Here is a 15,000-nt window from a genome sequence, read left to right as displayed (position 1 = left end):
ACATTTCTACTGAAGGCAAGGCCAGTTGAACATCAGTCGTGAGGAAATACAAGCCTTGGGTGTTACTGAGGGAATTGATTCCCATGGATGTCATCAAACACCAGACGGCTATATACATTTTTGGGGGAATTGGATCTAAATGAGGGCACCATCAACTCACATTGACATTGCATGGCCAAATCATTCATATAATACTGGGTGCTGGGGTGCTGGGTAATCTGAAGCCGAGACGAGATGTCTGCTGTCTGATGATGATGTACAAGATGGCAGATATGAGTAATCTACAGTATAACGTGTGATATTAGTACGTTTTGTCCCTGTTTTGTTCTGGTTTCTATGGTTGTCTGTAGTTCTAGACACGAGGTCAGCGCATGGCTTTTTTTTTGGATGGGTGCACAATGCCAGCGGTTGTGTAGTGATTGACTCCTGTATGGGCGTCACAAGCAAATGAGCTGCCGTGTATTGTTTTGTGAATCATGTCAATGCAAGTCCGTACAGAACCGCCGCACGCTTTTCCTGGAAGATGGCGTTTGGGTTTCCTGGGGTGAATATTTGGGATGTCTTGATGGTGTTTCGGGCGTGTTCGGGCACGCCTGGTAACACATACGTCGGTTTCCTGCTGACTTTGGGAAATATGCGAACACGACCCGCATCCATATCAAAGCCTTGGATGATTTAGGAGAAGAAAGAAAAGAAATGAAAAGAAAATATACTGTATCTTGTGAAGGTACAGGTAGCAAAAATCAGCAGTTCCATGGCCATGGTTATGATATCAACACCATAAGTGGACCTACATTGATTAAAAATGGCTTATTTAAGAATGTAGACATTTTGATTTATTGAAATGGTTCCCTATTTTTTGTGTTCAAATTAAGAAGCGGTTAATACACAGGTTATTTCTGTTATGGTAAATATACACGTACAGTCTGTTTTCTGTTGTTACAGTTATGGGTTACGTTTTTTTCACAAGTCATAGAGTAGGTAAAGTATTCCAATTGTATTCCAGTATTCCAGTATTCCATTCTAGTATGCACTCAGTTCAAGTGAGGAAATGTAAACATGGCCGCCCCTGCCCCTGCCACTGACCTGATGCAGGCCGTCAATCACTCTTCACCTCTGCAGACCAGAGGTCAGGTGATGGGGCCAGGTGTGCTGCTGTGTGGCGTGTAGTGAAGAGTCGTTAACATGTAACCTCAGGTCAGACATGCTCTGCTCTTATACAGCTGTCAGTAAAGCAGAGCCAGGTGGAGCGGGAGTGCACGGCAGGCGGGAGATATATGCTGCAACCAGGGAGGTCCAATGGCTGGGATGTAGTTTGCGGAGAGACGTATTTCGTATTTCGTGTTTCGTGACACACGTATTTCGTGACACAAAATGACTTTATTTCTATAATACATCATCCTGATATTTGATTATAATATTTATATTTTACTTGGTAACATTCCACCTTAACATGACCCTAATATCAGGATTGGCAACTGAATCCATATATGGCCATACTGCATAGATGGGACCTTCGCAGTGCTGTGAGCATGCGGAAGTGCACCATATTTATTCATTTTTTTATTTGTTAACATTTTTTTGTGGTCTTTTACAACTTTATTTGATAGGATAGTTCGAGAGGCGGACAGGAAGCGAATGGGGAGAGAGACGGGGAGGGGTCGACAAATGACCGGGGCCGGGAATCGAACCTGGGTCGGCCGCATGGCAGACGAGTACCCTACCAGTTGGCCACGACAAGGCCCCAGCACCATATTTATTCTTTAACCAAAATCATTCGCCTGACCTACAGTTGTCGCATTTTGCTACAATTTTATTTCATGGCATGTCATGTTTGACAAAAAGAAGTTTCTGTCAGAGATTATGTTATAGTGTCTGGACTCTGGAGGGCTGCTTTTCAAATGCAAATGACTGCTGATGGTCACTGTTGATGAGGGATGTGTTGTACAGTGGGTGCGTGCGTGCGTGCGTGCGTGCGTGCTTGCGTGCGTGCTTGCGTGCCTACGTGCCTGCGTGCCTGCGTGCCTGCGTGCCTGCGTGCGTCAGAGGGCTTACCTATGTGGTCAGACATACGTACGCAAATGCATGTCTGTTGCTATTGTGCATGTGTCTACAGAGAGAGTGATAGATGAATGAGACAGAGATGCATGTGTGTGTTTATAGATTACTGTTTGCTTTTGTGTGTGCGTACGTGCGTGCGTGCGTGCCTGCGTGCGTGCGTGCCTGCGTGCGTGCGTGTCACCTGAGCCACTGTTGCTGCATATATTAGTGAATTAGTGATATTTATGAATAATATAATCATTGTCTTGTCTCTCTCCCTCTCTGTCGCCTGCAGTACTCCCCTCTGCTGAAGAAGCTGTACTGCCAGATTGCCAAGACCTGTCCAATCCAAGTCAAGCTGGCCTCGGCCCCGCCCCCCGGCTGCATCGTCAGGGCGATGCCCATATACAAGAAGGCGGAGCATGTCACAGAGGTGGTCAAGCGATGCCCCAACCATGAGCTCGGACGCGACTTCAACGACGGTGAGGAGCAACTTGTCATCATTTCCAATATCGACAATAAACATGTGAAAGTATATGTATTGTAATAGTATTTGTTAAAATTAGATTGCGCGTGTGTGCATTTCTAATCGTTTCTGTTAACATCTTTTCCACTTCCTTGTGGCCTCCCAACTCTTTCTGTCTGTCTGTCTATTATGTGACTATCTATGACTTATGCTAGACGCAGCCACTATGGACCTTACGCCTCTAAGAATCCTGGTCCTAACCCACGTTGACCTTATATGACTCTACAATCTCTATCTATCTCTTCTTCCTCTGCCTTCCTGCTATGTCTGCCTCTCCTCTCTACCTCTCCTTTTACATCCATCTCTAACAATGATGTTTTTTTCCCATTTGTTAAGCACTTTGAGTTGCATGCCTTGTATGATACAGTGCTATACAAATTATTATTATTATTATTATTATTATTATTATTATCATTATTAATTTCTCCATTCATTCTCTCTCTCTCTCTCTCTCTCTCTCTCTCTCTCTCTCTCTCTCTCTCTCTCTCTCTCTCTCTCTCTCCCTTTCTTTCTCTCTCTCCTTCTCTCTCCCCCCCCCCCACTATAGGCCAGGTGGCTCCAGCCAGTCACCTGATTAGGGTGGAGGGGAGTAACATGGCCCAGTATGTGGATGACCCCGTCACAGGCAGACAGAGCGTCCTGGTCCCTTACGAATGTCCACAGGTGGGGTTCTCTCACAAATACACACACACATGGGCTTGCATGCGCACACACATACGTGTGCACTCGCGCGCGCACACACACACAGTTTTTTCTCCACCAGTCACGGTGGCAGGTAGATTTCAAAATCTACCAGTCACTCACTGTTTTTACCAGTCAAAGTGACTGGTGGGTTGAAAAATGTACCAGTCACCACTGAAATTTACCCGTCATTGGCAGGTGGAAGGGTACTTATTTCCATCCCTGACACACACACACACACACACAAACACACACACACACACACACACACACACACACACACACACACACACACACACACACACACACACACACACACACACACACACACACACACGCATGTGCGTACGTATATCTGACCACATAGGTAAGCCCTCTGACACACCAGAACACTCTCTCAGAGTCTGTGTGGTCAGATCACTGCCTCTCTGAAACATGTTAACCACCATACCTTGCACATTTGCACCTTCATGCACACATGGCATCATTGCTACTCTCCCTTCTCTGCCAAATCCAGTGTTTCCATACAGTAGTGCATGTGTGTATTAAACCTAGACCCAATGCAGTGCTGGACATGGCAATAAGTGGCAGTGCACCGTTTACGAAGATGAAAGTGTGAAAAAATAGGATGCGTCCAATATTAAAATATTGATATATAACGACAAATACTGACAATTTTCTTGTCCTAAGACTATATTTTACCATGAGAGCATATGATATTGTATTATAGTTATAGTCATATCTATTCTGCAAAGTCATAGTACACTGAAACAAATTATTTGTTGGCGGAACATAAAAAAATTATGGAAAGTATTTCCATCCAATTTGATTATGCTACCTAAGCAAGAAATGTTTTTGTTGAGTCACATTAAGGTCAATATGTTGGATCAACATAACATGTAAGTGTAACTGTGACCTAAGTACAAGGGGTACAGCCAACATAACTTTTAAAGGTTATTTCAACCTTAATAGAAAGGGTTAATCCATCATAACTTTTACATGTTGCTCCAACATATTTGGTTTAGGTCTGGATGAACCAACTTCATGGGGTAGTTACAGCAGTATTTACATTGATAGACTCAACAAAGCAACATCTTGCTATGGTAGCATAATCAAATTGGATGGAAATACTTTCCATAATATATTTATGTTCCCACAACAAAATATTGTTTGGATTGTTCAACACATCTAATTAACTGTATTAAGACAATACTTGTCAAGCCACATGAACATCAAACATAATAAAAGTCAATCATTAAATCAATATACCTTAATTAATTAAACATTCATTGTTGTCCTTATCAGTTCAGATCAAACTAGAAAACACCTCAAGGCACACGCATCTACCAATATGCATGTCAGCCAAGTTCGTCAGTTGTAAGTTGGTTCCAGTTGAGCCTATAAGACCAACTACAATAAAGTTACACGCGATAAAGTTGAAGAATTAGTTGCCTTTATTTCTTCATTGCACATGTAATGATCAAAGCAAGATACAAAATGAGGGTACCTCTTCAAGTGCAAATGAGAAAGATTAATTTCTCTAAAAAACTCTTAAAAAAGGTACACTGTGCAGGAAACGGTCAAAAAAGGTACTGCAACTATGCTGCTCATTGAAACTGGGCTGCCTATTGCCAAATTTGATCTTTTCATGAAAGTTTGCTAAGTAATAAACAAATATTTTATAGTATGGCCCAAATACAGTCATTTTTGCAGCTAAAAATGGCAATTTCTTGACATTCAAAATGGACAAGATCCCAGTTTCATGAATGAAAAGTGCAATTTTTCCCAGTCATAATGAATACTAAGAATATGATGGTGGTTAGGGTGCATCAGTTGCCCCCTATGAAAAGATATTGCCTTGGCCCAATAGTAAAAATGTTCTACACCCAGTAAAAAACACACTGTGTAAAATATTTTGAAATTTAGATGAAGTCTACCGGGCCACCAGCCCCATGAAAATAGAAAATAATGGTGATAGTCAGAATCTTGGAATAGAAATGGACATTTTGCTGCATAAAGCTACCCAATACAAACATATTGTCTCAGCTGTGTGATAAAAATGTTCTATGCACAGTAAAATCACTCTGTGTAAAATATGTTGAAATTTAGATGAATTCTACCGGGTCCACCAGACCCATGAAAATACAAAATAATGGTGATGGTGATGGGCAACCTGGATTCCAAAGCTATAGTCCAGTGCCACATATTCCAAATGACATACCTAGTTTTACCTTTCCAGTTAGGGCAATGGGGCACCTAAGTCACGCCCTTCTACTTCCGATCCATGGGGCTGGAGCTCTCAAAATTTTGAATGAGAGTTAATGGAGCGAGTCAAGCTAAATCCTCATCCCGTTTGGCATGTGCTCCGGATTTCACATATGATGACAGTGAATTTGAAAGGTTTGGATTTGCGTCGTAAGACCACTCATTTTCGACACGCAAGAAACGTTATTTTAGCTTTTGTGCAAAACTATGTTAGAGACTACACGTGCGCCTCGCATATCTGACGTGAACCGAGGCACAGCCAACCCTACCACTGCACTGCGGCTTAAGTGGCTGCACGTCGGACATGCGACGTCTGTTGTGTAGTCCAAATAATTGTATATTTTTGCACACACACAACTCAAAAATCGCTTGCCAAGTGAAGTCAACAAGCACACCATTGGTTGTTATTAATTCTGAGGCACAGCATATGTATGATCGACGGGGAAATGCGAGGTGGGTCGGAAAATAGCTTTGATCAGTCCATTACAGCCCAGTCAAAAGTTTTTGCGTTGCCAGCCCCATAAGCCGCCCGGAAGGGGTGGAGACTTAGGTGCCCCATTGGACAGGTAAAACCAGGTAATTTGAAATCTGTGGCACTGGATTGTGTTATTTTTCGATAACGGACGGGTTGGTCTATAACAGACCGCTGTCAATAGCAACAAGACTTTTCACTGCTAAAGCGACTTTTCAACAAGACTCTAATCAGCTGTTGTGATAGACTAGGCTACACCTGTTGTCCTGGCTACCTAGCTGTTGCCTAGTGGTGTTCCACAACGGCACTGTTTTGTTTTGCGCACAACAATCTTAACATTAAATAGGCCTAAAGAAATGTCCCCGCCATGTGTGAATCCGCTCCGCGTCGGGGTCTAAAGATTCTCTCTGTCGTGCTGCTATTCCACGGTAGCGACCTTCTCGCCGAACGTTAACCCTTACGTGTTTCAGCTGTGGGCCTACAATTCATGGAGGAACATCTGTACTAAAGCTGTGAATGTTCCTTGGAATGCCTAGGCTACAAGGCAGTCAATACAACTGTATTGAAGAGTGCCATTACTCCACAGCACACAAGTGAACACTGCACACTGCACACAACAAAATTGCATTTATGCCTCACCCGTGCAAGGGGGCAGCCCTCAGTGGCGCCCCATGGGGAGCAGTGCGGTGGGACGGTACCATGCTCAGGGTACCTCAGTCATGGAGGAGGATGGGGGAGAGCACTGGTTGATTACTCCCCCCACCAACCTGACGAGTCGGGAGTCGAACCGACCTGGCGGGTCGGGAGTCGAACCGGCAACCTCTGGGATGCAAGTCTGACGCCCTAACCGCTCACCCATGACTGCCCACTTAAGTACAGGTTTTGGGAAGCCACTCTTTCCAACATCACATACAGTTGTATTGTATGTACTCTATTGAACTACTGCAGGGATTTCTTGAAAAAACATAAGTCATTCCAAGGAGCATTCACAGCTTTAGTACAGATGTTCCACCAGGTATTAACAGCTACCTGTACAATCCTAGGCCCACAGGTGAAGCACACAAAAGTCATACAACTTCGCAATCTCTTGCTTGATACTGGCAGTGGGTCAGCTGGTTCATTACGGTATATTGGCTATATTTGGAATATGTGGCACTGGACTTTGGAATCCAGGTTGCCCATCACTATCACCATTGTTTTGTATTTTCATGGGCCTGGTGGACCCAGTAGAATTAATCTAAATTTCAACACATTTTCCACACAGTGATTTTACTGTGCATAGAATTTTTTTTATCACACAGCTGAGGCAATATGTTTTTATTGGATAGCTTTATGCAACAAAATGTCCATTTCTATTCAGGCTGGATTGGGCGATAAATAGGGCCCGGGCACTTTCGGTTTTAAGGGGGCCCCCTCATTATTAGTGTTGCCGGAGAACTGACTCACCGGTGGGCCCCGCACCCTCATGGGCCCCTATTTTCAGTAATGTAAAAAATAAAACAATGGGGGCCCACGAGGGTGCGGGGCTCACCGGGAAATGCCCGCCATGCCAGATGGCCAGTCCAGCCCTGTTTCTATTCAAGATTTTGACTCTCACCATTATTTTCTATTTTCATGGGGCTGGTGGCCCCGGTAGACTTCATCCAAATTTCAAAATATTTTACACAGTGTGTTTTTACTGGGTGTAGAACATTTTTACTATAGGGCCAAGGCCATATCTTTTCATAGGGGGCAACTGATGCACCCTAATGGTGGTGCTAAGAATTCATGAAAAAGGTAACATTAGTGAATGGGTAGCATGAATTCTGGAAATAAACAACTAAGAATCTTGCACAGTGTACATTTAAAAGCAGTGCAAAAACTGATGAAACAGACGGTTAGAATGAAACAGAAATTTGAAAGTGTACTTCCATTCTGGAAGGTAACAGAGATTAAGAGCATAAACCAAAACAATCACTGCAATGGCCACAGGTACGTTACCAATGTCGTTGCGGACTCTCTGCCGATCACACGCACACGAAGACAATACGTTTCAGCTGGACCGTCCAGATCAACATCCTGGAAAACAGTAAACAAAACCCATGATTGAAGCCGTAAGCGGTATTTGTGGGCGCAAGTTTGGGGCATTTCTGTCCACCCTAACACACCCAGAGATGGGAAAAGTAGTATAGTAGTATATTTAGTATAGTTTATGAAAGGTATGAGGAGGATGTTGACTTGTGTGCCCTCACACTGCCTGTTTAGGCAATTGAATGTGAGATCAAACTGATGTTCAATTACCTCTCTTCGTTTTTGGTGTGGCTATGACCCCATTCTGGAGTATGTTTCTCAACAGCATCATTGGTAACTACAGTAAAAACTTTGCTTGCATGCAATTTCCCATTGGCAAAATACCAAGTCGCTAACTAACAACGGTGCTTTTGAGAAACAGGGTCATGATCTTTTCACGAGTGTTGGTGAGAAACTTTACACATACAGCTAAGTATACAGTGTGCAAAATTGTTACAATACATTACATTACACTTAGCTGACGCTTTCATGTATTCAAAGCGACTTACATTTATTACTTTTCAGGGTATTGGTTACAGGCCCTGGCGCAATGTGGGGTTAGGTGCCTTGCCTTAGGCACTTTAGCCATGGATGGAGATGTAGTGACAGGTCAGGGGAGATTCAAACCTGCAACCAATAGATTGAAAAACCAACTCTCTAACCACTAGGCCACGGCTGCCCCACCAGCACAATTATTAGTATTTTGAACATATTGGCCCTTTTAGGCACATTGTCAACCAAAAATTGCATGAGAGAGAAAGATATGTCAAACCCCACCCATCCAATGCAAAAGAGTCTGCTCAAAGTTTGGTCTCCTAAGGGGGAGTTGTCTAAGGTGAAACTATGAGAAAACTATTACCCTACAGCACGATCGTATTCCAGAACTAAAACCTATATTGAGTTTAAGTTTTCTTCTAAGATAACTTCTGCTGCTTCAGTAATGCGGCCTTCGCAATGTGCCACAGCAAGTGCAACACCCTCATGGGTAGATAGAGACCTGCAGAGATCTACAAATCAGAGATGACTGGTGTTGGATTGAACGTGAAATTTGGCAAAGGGTTTGTGATGATGTGAGGGTGCTTTAGCAAAGCTGGAATTGGGCAGATTCGTGTTTGCAAAGAACACATAACTGAGGCCAAGATGGCACATCAATGCAAGAAGGTTTGGTGTGTCCTCCAGCAGTGTCCAGAACGTGGATGAGATGCCAGGAGACATGTCAGGTAGCACAGGATGGAGGAGCCCACCAGAGCCCAACAAAATGAGCCTCGCAGGCCACTGATGTGTGCGATCTCCCTATGCCACCTAATAACGAAAAAGACAGATCTAGCTGCCGAGTTGTAACATACCACTTTGTCTGGCTCTTCATTCAGGTAGACCGTCAGCTCCTCAGCATGCACTCCCTGTTCACATCAATGTTGTCAGTCTGCGTATGAGGGCCGGTCAATGTATGCCAGGAAACAAACATGCAGGAAAAACATTTTAACCAACAGGAAGAATAAACGCAGTACAGGTACAACCACATTAAACAAAGGACACATCTCATTTATCTAGTAGCGTAGTGTATCGTTGGTACTGGCAGTGAAGTGGTACAGTACGTCACTGTTTGATATGGCATGGTGCAGCTCTGACACTTTTCCATTAGCCCCAAGTACTCGGTACCATTTCAGCACTCAGCCCTGGTTCCAAACGTACTGAAGTGATGCCAAAATGTGACGTCTGACCTTAAAAAGGTACACTGTGCAGGAAATGGTCAAAAAAGGTACTGCAACTACGCTGCTAATTGAAACTGGGCTGCCTATTGCCAAATTTGACCTTTTCATGAAAGCTTACCAAGTAATAAACTAATATTTTCTAGTATGGCCCAAATACAGTCATTTCTGCAGCTAAAAATGACTATTTCTGGAAATTCAAAATGGCGGACCATGGAGAAGATCCCCCTTTTCATGTATGAAAATAGCAATTTTTCCGTCATAATGAATACTTAGAATTTGATGGTGGTGGTAAGTATTCATGAAAAAGGTAACATCAGTGAATGGGTAGCATGAATTCCGGAAATAAACAGCTAAAACTCGTACACAGTGTACCTTTAATTCCCCTGATCATTTCATGGGAATCGCAAGCCAGACAGACATGAGAATCAAATAAAAAAATAAAATAATAATAAAACCGAGCAGCAACCACATCAACTGACCTGCAAAAAAACTGTTATATCATTGCCCAGGACTGCTGTGTGTAAAGCCAGCTGTAGTTAGAACTGAGGTGAAGACAATGAGTTCAAAACTGGCTGAAGGATTGAAATTAGTGGGAGAAATGCAATATGATCCAAGACACCCTACTTCTCCCCATTACATTAGATCTTGAAATTTTAGCATTACTGTGATGCATGGCAGTGTGCATGTTTTACCTGAGTCATGGGCACCAGGATTCTCTGTGTCTTCCTTGCATGAGAAGCTCCTTTCTTGCTGAAGACCCGGAGCAGTGTTGTTGAAAGACCATCCAGCTCTGAGAAGAAATTCAACAGCAAACCAACTGTCATGATCCTCTTGAACTTGGCACTTAACTTGAAACAGGGCACAAAACACATACCTACAAAATACTTGTAACTTAAGACTTGTGACAAAGGTTACAAAAAGGCCTGATGGTCTTACTAAAATGAGGAAATAAACACACAAAAAAATCAACAAATAACTTACCTCGCACATGTTAAAAAGAGCAAGCCATCTGGATTTAAAAACTGCAATCGTGGGGGCATCACAAATTACTTCATGCCTTCAATGAGCAAAGGTCTTGGTCAGTTGAGCTGAGGACCCAAACGTCTTGAATTTCTGTTGTGACCAGAAAGACAGATAAACTAATATAGGTGAAGGAGACAGCTATGCAGAGAAAAATGTAAAATAATTACAACAGATTTTACACACACACACACACACACACACACACACACACACACACACACACACACACACACACACACACGAGCTAATAGTCATAGATTAGATACTACACAAGAACCTTTGAATCACCTTTTTCAGGGGCACCTTGTGAGAGGTAGCTGAGGTGAGGACCCTACAAACATCTTGAATGCTGAGGAATTAATATAGGTGAAAGAGACAGTTATGCAGAGAACAAAAACCCAAATAATAGTAACATATTCTACAAAGAAATTCAGTAAATTATTAATTACAAAAAATAACAAATTAACAGTATTTATATTTGCAACAATATGCATTTCTACCTCACTCAAGGTACAGTATATATTGAATGTAAATGCACTGGAATATCCTAAAGTGATCATTGATACAAAAAACTTGCTATGTCCTTTTTACACAACAAATGTAGAAGATCGAGTTTGAGGGAATGAGGGACAGAAGGGCGTTTGCATGTGTGTTTCACTAGATACTACTGGGATTTACTTTCAACTATTTCAAAGGTCATAGCCAATTAGGCCTACATACATTGGTAAGTGACCCACGACATGAATCAAACCAGCTGCAAACTGCAGCATCTAGTTCTACACACGACGCACCCATTCAAACGCGCACCCATACACAAGCACACACAGCCCCTTTCTGTCACACAGTCTCACGTCTCGTCTTTTTTCAAACCGAAAAGTTCCACCGGCTAATCAACATTTACTGTGGCCGTACGCACACAGTCAGACGGAGCAATACCAAAAATCAGCGGTAACTTTACTTCCCCTGTGTCATTGATGTGTCTAGAGCTACTGATGGTATCTACGACTGTCCTGGATACATTTGAAATCAGACGCACACGGGTCTCGCAACGTCAATGCATAGAACTAATACAACGTTAATGAACCAGCTGTTGTCACCTAGCATAAATTAGCTAGCTGCCGTTATGGGCTGCCAGGTAGTTTCTTTCGCTATAACTCGCAAAGTAACCGAAAATAATGTCACACATGCAAACATGCATACAGTACAACATGGGTGACAGCTTCCAAACTCCCAACAATAGTTAAAACAAGGAGACTATTTCGATAATTAGCCGCTAACCAGTTTGAATTGGTGAGAATTAGCCAGCTAAGCTTACTCTCTTGCTCATAAAACGTATGCCTTGATGCCAAAACTAAGTACACTAACGAAACGGGTGATATAAATGTGATTCTAGGAAAGTCATGATAAATGCAAACAGCCCTACAGTGGTTTACTTTTTTGACTTACCCGCCTTCAGAGTGTCCGCGGATATGTATTCAGTCAAAGAACTCGGCAAGCTCGTTGTTTCCGGCTGCCACACACAATCCGCACACTACTGCCACCATCTGTTCTGGCGTTGTAAAAGCCATTGGTCATCTTATCCAAAGGAATTAGGTTGTGACAACATTACTGGATTTGGGAAGTCGTTGGTTATTGGGCATCATGCCAAAGTTACATAACTTCATTATGCCCAATCACAAAACATAATTATTCATGGTAGAAGTGACATGTTTCCCTTTGATTAATTTAACATACACAACATATGGCTTTTTTCAGTGTAGGAGATAAATGGTAGGTGCTTAATGAATTGCTCTTGAATGACTTGAATCTATGTGTATGATGTGATATGTACTGATGTGCTCCTGCTCTTTGAAACAGGCATGATTTTCATCATGTTCATAGCCGCAAGGCATATGTAATTGCCATGTTCAAGTGTGCATACGTGTGTGTGTGTGTGTGTGTGTGTGTGTGTGTGTGTGTGTGTGTGTGTGTGTGTGTGTGTGTGTGTGTGTGTGTGTGTGTGTGTGTGTGTGTGTGTGCGTGTGCGCCCGTGTGTGTGTGTGCGTTTCTGTGTGTGTGTGTGTGTGTGTGTGTGTGTGTGTGTGTGTGTGTGTGTGTGTGTGTGTGTGTGTGTGTGTGTGTGTGTGTGTGTGTGCGTGGGGGGGGTGAGGCAGGGCTGAAGAGAGATGAGTGGGGTGAGTGGGGTGAGGCAGGGCTGAAGAGAGATGAATGACTCAGGTCAGAATCAGTGTTGCCAGATTGGGCGGGACTTGGGATGACCATCTGCGGGTAAAAATGGGAAAAATTGGCCATTTGGTTTTTTTTTTTCCAGCAGTTTTGTGCCCATACAAATCAATGCAATTTGTTGAAATTGGGTGAAATATAGCGCATTTTGGCGTTTTTTGAGGATCTTTTGGGCGGGATTTGATCAGACACATCTGGCAACACTGGTCAGGATGCTTTCACCTCCCCGTGTTGATGAGCTTCTCACCCTCGCCACACATGTTGCAACTTGTTCTTTACCTAAGAAGTAATTGTAGCCTTGGTGTGGAAATAGCAGTTATAAGGGGCATTATGCACACTCTGTGTACTCAGGTACACACTCTGGTAGCCCACTATGATGGTGCCACCTACTGGTTGGGCTGAAGAACACAGGTTTATTAGGAAGAAGATAAATGGTAGTGCGCCATCTATGGCCAAATTCACAAGTTCAATAAATTAAAAAATTTGTAATCTCACCGGCTGATTATTGTCTTGTGTTATATTATTTCACAATATACATGGGCAGTCATGGGTAAGTGGTTAGGGTGTCAGACGGCCCAAAAGTTGCCGGTTCGACTCCCAACCCACCAGGTTGGAGGGGGGAGTAATTAACCAGTGCTCTCCCCCATCCTCCTCCATGACTGAGGTACCCTGAGCATGGTACCGTCCAACCACACTTCGGGCGCCATTGAGGGCTGGCCCCTTGCAAGGGTGAAGCACAAATGCAATTTTGTTGTGTGCAGTGTGCAGTGTGCAGTGTTCACTTGTGTACTGTGGAGTGCTGAGTCACAGTGACAATGGGAGTTGGAGTTTCCCAATTGGGCTTTCTTGTATATTACTGCATCATAAATGTTTACGTGAAAAGGGATGTCAGGGTATATTCACCCATGCCTAGGAAACAGATACCTTCATGAAGTGTAAAAATTACATTTTTATTCTCTGCAGGTGGGAACAGAGTTCACCACCATCCTCTACAACTTCATGTGCAACAGCAGCTGTGTGGGGGGCATGAACAGAAGACCTATCCTCATCATCATCACGCTGGAGACGCGAGAGTAAGGAAAAACACGCACGCACACACACACACACGCACGCACGCACACACACACACACACACACACACACACACACACACATTTTACTTCTTTATTTGGATTGACAGATATACAATTATCATGGCATGGCACAATCCAAATTTGGTTTAAAAGGAGTCCAATACAGCACTAGAATCTTCTATTCATAATACCCTTAGGGATAAAGGTGGCACCTGCATTTCCACACACACACACACACACACGCACGCACGCACGCACGCACGCACGCACTCACGCACGCACGCACGCACGCACGCACGCACGCACACACACACACACACACACACACACACACACACACACACACACACACACACACACACACACACACACCATGCACCATCATCTCATGTAAGAGAGCATAGGCTGATGTTTTTAGTATGTCTTCCTGTAAAGCATCTTTGAGTACCAGGAAAAGCCCTATATAAACAGATGTATATTATTGTCATAATTACAGCCGTCTCCAAAAGTGTTGTCGCCTATCCATCTGTTTGGAATAACAGCTAATAACCAATCTTTCAATCTTTCTTTGGTGCATGAAATTTATTTTTGTACATAAAACGTTGGTTCATTCGTTTGGGTTGTAGCTTTTATATGAGTGACTTCTGAAGCCAAGTGATTAATTGAAAGTCAGGTTATTAGCAAATTAGTTATTCCAAACAGATGGATAGGCGACAACACTTTTGGAGACGGCAGTATTGTTATTAGTATTAGTATTGTTGTTGTTTTTGTTGTTGTTGTTGTTACTTATACACACGATCCTATTTCCTGTGCAGTGGTCAGGTGCTGGGGAGGAGGTCGTTTGAGGGTCGTATCTGTGCATGTCCGGGTCGCGACCGCAAGGCAGACGAGGACCACTTCAGAGAACAGCAGGCCATCAGTGACAGTGTCAGCAAG

General features: G+C 43.2%; 1 protein-coding gene and 1 long non-coding RNA gene across 2 annotated transcripts in view; one reads left to right on the top strand and one right to left on the bottom strand.

The window, feature by feature from the left end:
* Nucleotides 1–15,000, top strand: part of tp73 (tumor protein p73) — an 82,677-nt gene that overhangs the window by 58,346 nt on the left and 9,331 nt on the right. The window lies entirely within an intron of this gene.
* LOC134457556 (uncharacterized) lies at nt 10,485–11,588 on the bottom strand. The gene is made up of 3 exons (XR_010036445.1): nt 11,057–11,588; nt 10,727–10,858; nt 10,485–10,535 (listed from the first exon to the last, which is right to left on the bottom strand). It is a non-coding gene; the product is annotated as an uncharacterized LOC134457556 (long non-coding RNA).

This window comes from Engraulis encrasicolus, chromosome 10, assembly GCF_034702125.1.
Source record: "Engraulis encrasicolus isolate BLACKSEA-1 chromosome 10, IST_EnEncr_1.0, whole genome shotgun sequence".
Classification (NCBI taxonomy): domain Eukaryota; kingdom Metazoa; phylum Chordata; class Actinopteri; order Clupeiformes; family Engraulidae; genus Engraulis; species Engraulis encrasicolus.
Note: the sequence above shows the minus strand (reverse complement) of the source record. Positions and strands in the feature narration are given on the sequence as shown.